Source organism: Corvus brachyrhynchos, unplaced genomic scaffold (genome assembly GCF_000691975.1).
Source record: "Corvus brachyrhynchos isolate BGI_N302 unplaced genomic scaffold, ASM69197v1 scaffold94, whole genome shotgun sequence".
Classification (NCBI taxonomy): Eukaryota; Metazoa; Chordata; class Aves; order Passeriformes; family Corvidae; genus Corvus; species Corvus brachyrhynchos.
Window position 1 is genome coordinate 12848701 of NW_008238330.1, and position 5716 is coordinate 12854416.

At 37.5% G+C, this 5716-nt stretch overlaps 1 non-coding gene across 1 annotated transcript; it reads left to right on the top strand.

The window, feature by feature from the left end:
• Nucleotides 1-1235: 1235 nt before the first annotated feature.
• On the top strand, nucleotides 1236-4056 carry LOC103615894. The gene is made up of 3 exons (XR_001862122.1): nucleotides 1236-1416; nucleotides 2337-2435; nucleotides 3907-4056. It is a non-coding gene; the product is annotated as an uncharacterized LOC103615894 (transcript).
• Nucleotides 4057-5716: the final 1660 nt, after the last annotated feature.

The following is a 5716-nucleotide window of genomic DNA, read 5'->3' on the forward strand; positions in this document are numbered from 1 at the left end:
AGTGGAAGTGATGGCGTTCAGTTTCCAGTGCTTATAAAAAGAAATAGCCCTGTACATGAAAACTTATGTCACAGCTCATATTGTGAAAAATTTGAAAGTCATTGGATGCAGCTGTAATCACATGTTTAGAAATGCAAAGAAAACCCCCAAAAGACCCCTAAACCATACAAACTGGAAAGTCAGAGTTCAAAACATTCCTGGACAGCCATTGTAGTTCACTGGTTTAGGTGCAAGTGCTGCTGAGAAGTTTGTGTTGCCAGCCACTGTGGGAGAGAAAGGAAGCCTGATAGTAATATTGAAGTTTCCCCCCGCTGTTCTTTCCCTTTCTAAACTCCTGTTTACTTTATATTGTTGCATTTGCAAAACATGATTCTTTAAAGTGCCCGTCTGAGACCTGGCTTAGTAAGGGGAATTTACACTTCCTACTGCTAAACTGTTGTTTTTACTGTCAGAAAACTGAAACTGAAGACTGGTGGTTATTTTCCAAGAACAATTCTGAATATTAAGTTTAGATTTTTTTTTTTTTAAACAAAGAACTGTCAACCTCTTTATTGCCCTCATACTCTTATTAAAAATGTTATTGTCATTCTTATATTAGTCTCAGTTTTATGACCCAGTCTGATTCCTACTCATGGTTTTGTTTTAATTTGGTGAACTCCTTACGACGAGGATCTATAAAGCTATGCCAACTTTATGGGATGAAGGAAACTAGCAAGAAGTGGCCAAAATAAGTGAACAGTTAAATAAAGCAATATTCCTTCTTGCACAATAAAATGGTAGAAAATCCAGCAGCACGGATATGGTGACTATACAGGACCTAAATCACGTTCTTTTCTCAAAACATACTGTGGCAGGAAGGTGAAGATAAGCCTCTGCATAGATTAAACGTTGTCCAACACAGCTTGAACATAGTGTAAAGTTTCGGTTCCTACCAGAACAGTTGAGCTTCCGTCATTACTGAGTCACAAGCATGTGAGTATTGGCTATGTGGACTTTCTCTGAAGTTTTATCAAGTGAGGTAACAGGTGTAAACTTTTTGACCACCTATAACAGCCAAGTGTAAACCATGTCATTATATAATCATTTCTGCCTATAAGAAAATGGTGCAGGACTTTACCAAACTTATTATAGATTGAGGATTTTTGTCGCAGCTAGCTTTATTAATCTTCATATCAGAGATGCCGGTTTGTTGAAGATGTTAGAGACTTGATCCAACCCAAGCATGTTATTTGTTTGCAGATTTTCTCTTTTGTGGCTGTTGTTTGTGAAGAAATTGTGGACGATTGCATCTATTGTAGTGGACTTTACTTCTTTGAATTCATAACCTGCAGTGCCTTTCTTTTGAGCCTCCTGATTCTGTGTGTGTATTGCACTGATATGTATGAATCACTGGGGAAAGAGAAAGTACAGAAACTGGTAAGAAATTTTTTTTTTTTTAAAAGGAAACCATTTTTTCTAAGTGCATAAAGTCTGCTGTGGAGTAAAAAGGCTATGCAAAATGAATCTCCTTTTCTTCTCCATGTAAAGGGTAGATTAAAGTATCTTATAGTTAAAAAATGAGCCAACTTTGAGAGTTTATATTGACATCTTTTTCAAAGTTGGCTACCTGCAGGATTTTAGGATTTGTGTGGCAAAGTTTTTCCACATTAATGCTACTAACATTAAAGTGTAGCCATCACGTGTATGTACGTACGTGGAATACAGTTTACCGCCAGCATGATGCTTGCAATTTATCAGTTTACCCTATCTATTTTCCTACTGGGTGGAGACTACCTCCTTTTTGGCAATAATCATACCTCATTACAGTTTATGGCTTTATATTTCAGAAGATCCAGCAGTGGGAGAAAGTTGCTTTGTAAAGTCAGTAGGAACATTATTCTGTCTCACAAGTGTCCCTTCCTATTTGCCTTCAGAGCAAACAGTAGGGTCTTTATGTGAGAGTACAGATAAGGGAGGGTAGTAAAAGGTTTGAATGAGCACAGTTACTTACAGTTTTCTAATTTCCCAAATGTTTTACATAGGGAATAAAGCTATCATGGTTGTCCTGAGCTTGAATTTGATTGTGAAAAAAGGTTAAATGAAGTTAATTAAACACTTTAAAAATACAAAACCAGGGCAGACTCCCTTAAATATCTGGTAATGCTGTTTAAATAGCTGATAATGTTGAATATCATTTGGAATGTAGTGTCAACATGTATTTTCTGAAGCTTCCACTAGCATCACAGTATCAAAACATAAATTCACAGGCAGGTTAACTCAGCTGTTGTTATGATGTTTGTTCTTTTTAGGTAACCTATCTACAATTAAATTATATATGTTTTTACATATATTTGCAGAATTTTTGGGCTGTGCCAGCCATAGGTGCCTGGTTTCTGTTAGCATCAATAGTGTTCTCTGCAACCTGCTCTGGCTCTGCTGTTGAACGTGCTGCCTGTGTAAGTCTTAAAATGACAAGATTTACTTTGTATTTATCTGGTATGTTAATTTCTCTTCCCTCTAAACTTCACTCAATTTGCAGAGAAGAAACTGGGCAGGGAATAGAACTCAGTGCATTGTGATGTTTCAGGAGGAATTATCTATTTCAGACCTTTGAGAAACTTACCATAGGAAATCCAAGGAGCTGGCATTCCTCAGGATTGCTGGAAACCTCTGTGTGCACTTGCAGCTCCCCACCTTTTGCCTGCTGCCTTGGATTTGTATTATTTCCTGTCATCTCTTGCTGTTCAACAGTGTCATCTCTTGAAGCTTCCCCAGTTCTCTGATGCCCTACTTCTGAAATTTCTGGTTTTCCTCAATTGTCCTTTCATAATGTCACCCCCTCACAAAGTCATCAAGAAATCCTGTCTTTTGCCAGGCATTACAGAGCACATGTGGACAACACTGACCTGCACAGTCTGCAATAAGAACAGCAGTTTCCTCAGTGACAGAAACAGTAGAGCAACAGGGCATTCATCTCCCAGGGAACACTGAGGAGGCTCAGGGCAAGGCACTGAAGGGGCTTTGGGATGCTGTAGGTGTCATAATTCCCTAGTCATTTGAATACTTCTTTTGAATAACCTTGGAATTGTGAATATGTGAGTTTAAAGATCAAATTCTTGAATGAGAAAAAATTATTTGGAAAAGAAAGCAAGATAATTCTGTTCCATGGGCAGCATCAGGTATTAGAGATACACACTTTTGCATAGTTTTCTTATGTGATATAGATCTATTTAGACCTAATAGTTCGAGTATAAATCAGGTTTCAGGTTTGCCTTTTTTTCTGATGCAGGAAAAATGAAAACTACTGTGATTTAATACTTATTAATGTCAAATTCCTTTGGTCCAAACCAGTTGTGTAAAATTTAGGTAGAGTTAGAATAATGCATATGTTTCTTTCCTTGTTTGAAAAAAGCTGTCTTCTCTTTACCACTTCTCATCTTGCCATGACTAGTAATGAAATGCCACTCACAAAATGTCATTTAATTCTCCCTTGCTGACCCAGGCTCTGCAAATCTTCTCTTCCTTCACCTTCCATGTGTTATTCTTCTTCATTTACTCTCATTAATCAGCAGCCCTCTCTTGGATAAATGGTCTGCTATATCACCAATGCCATGCTACTTTAATAACTGATTTTGGAAATGAAACTAATACACTTTTACTATTAAAGGTTGATTAGAACACAGTATAAGGTTCACACTTGATTAAGAGAACGAAAACTGTAAAAAAGTTCAGCAATGAATGTGCTAGAATTATGATTTCTGACCTGTGTCTAATTTAAATGGAACTATTGATTTAAGGAGGACTGTAATCTTAATATATAAGCATTATTAATGTATACAAAATGGTGCAGCAAATCTCTCCAAACAGTGTTGGTATGCTATTACTGTTTATGCATTTTAAAATCACATATTTCTGTCACTTTCACAGGTATTTGGATTTTTTGCAACTTTTGCATTTGCAGCTGAATTTGGTACAGAGCTCTTTCTCAGGCGAAAACAAAACGTCGATGGATGCTCTGAAAATCCTGGTAACACTCAGAGTGCCACAGAAAATCAGCCGTTGAATAAACAAAGCTAACTTCCTGAAATTGTTTAAATTGTTTCCTCTTTTTCTTTTTTATTTTTTTTAATTGGAGCAAACTAAAATGAACTTTCAGTGCACTGTAGGTAACAACTTCGGTTTCTTTGTTCTAATCAATTTTGTACACATTGCTCATCATAAAATTTTTATGGATTCTTAGGTCAGGTAATGGCATTTTGAGCATCATGTTCTAGGGTAACTGGTCCTGCTTAATAAGTAGTCCTGCCACCTGCTGGGGTGACAGGCACTAAAAAACCTTGGGTCTAAATACAGTAACTTCAGGAAAACAGTGTGCTGATTTGATTTTGACAGAGGTGACTAACAAAGTTAATGCCTGTGGCATTAATTTAATTTATAAATTAAATTAAATTAATAAATTCTGAGCTGTAGCCTAAAGGTGTTTCCTGGTTAAATGGACCAGATGCTTCTGTTGCAAGTTATAAATTAGTACAGCGGAATTCATTTTTGTACTTCCTGGTCAAACTGAATGTAAAAGGGAACCGTACAGGAATTCTTGTCCTTAAGTAAGAGGGTTTGGAATGTTTTTACTATTCCTATGTCTCAATTCCATCTGTGGAGATCAGTGTAATGGTGTAGTAGACTCCAGGGGGTTTATGGGGAGGGTAATGTAAATGGTATATTAAGGAGACAGTTTTGCACCCCATGATTGTCAAAGTTTGAACTTGAATACCAGAATCTTCTTTCAGATGATTTTGAAAGCTGTAACAGTTGCAGGAAGAAACTTGAAAAGCCAGCAGTGAGAGGAGTAAGAGAAAGAATAAATATTTTCCTGAAGCCGCCCCAGAAGTAGCAATCTGAATATCAATGGAAAAAAGCTTACAGCACACTGGTACTACCCTGGTGAATATTACTTGCAAGGATAATACCATATGCAGCTTGTTTATGCATACATAATACTAAATTTTGCCAGAATGGTTTTGGACCTCACCATTTTATGTGTTTATAAATATGGCAGTAGCTTGAGACTTCTTGCTGACTAGCTCAGTTGGTAAACAGGTAAATAAGCACTTGTACCCTTGATTTGTTTTGCAAGCAACAGTCTGTAGGACTGCAAGGAACACTACTGATGGGACACGTATTGGACAAGTGATGGATGTGTCAGACCAGATGCTGATGGCTGTAAAAGAAATGAAGTGCTGAAAAGCATTTTTCTGGTGTCTGAGGTAAAAGCAAGACTGCTACGCCTCTCTTAAGAGGAAAGCCTTCAAAAGCAGAGCAAATTGCTGTATGCCAGGAGATGTTCCAAAATACCAAAGCAGATGAGAAAAAGCTGATTATGCAAAAACAATTCTTGTTTGAGTGCTCGTGACATTTGCCGTGTCTCCCAGGCATTAACTGCATTTCATTGATATCCCAGTCTGGCATGTTCCTAGTCCAGTAACCTGTTGTGACAGCATTGAGACTAAGCCCTCCAGAACCTGGCTGAGCTGTATTTGGGAAAGGAAGAGGAAGCTGTTTTAAGACAAAGGGCTGCAATAGCAGGTCAAAGTTGGTTTTTTTCCATTGCTGCCACTTTCTGATGAGTGTGAATTTGTGATGTTTTCTCTCTGTGGCCTGAGACTGAAGCCTAAAACTACACTTTGCTTGGAGGATGTAAAATTTTGCCAGGTGGTGTGAAGCACCAAGTTAAAGCTGT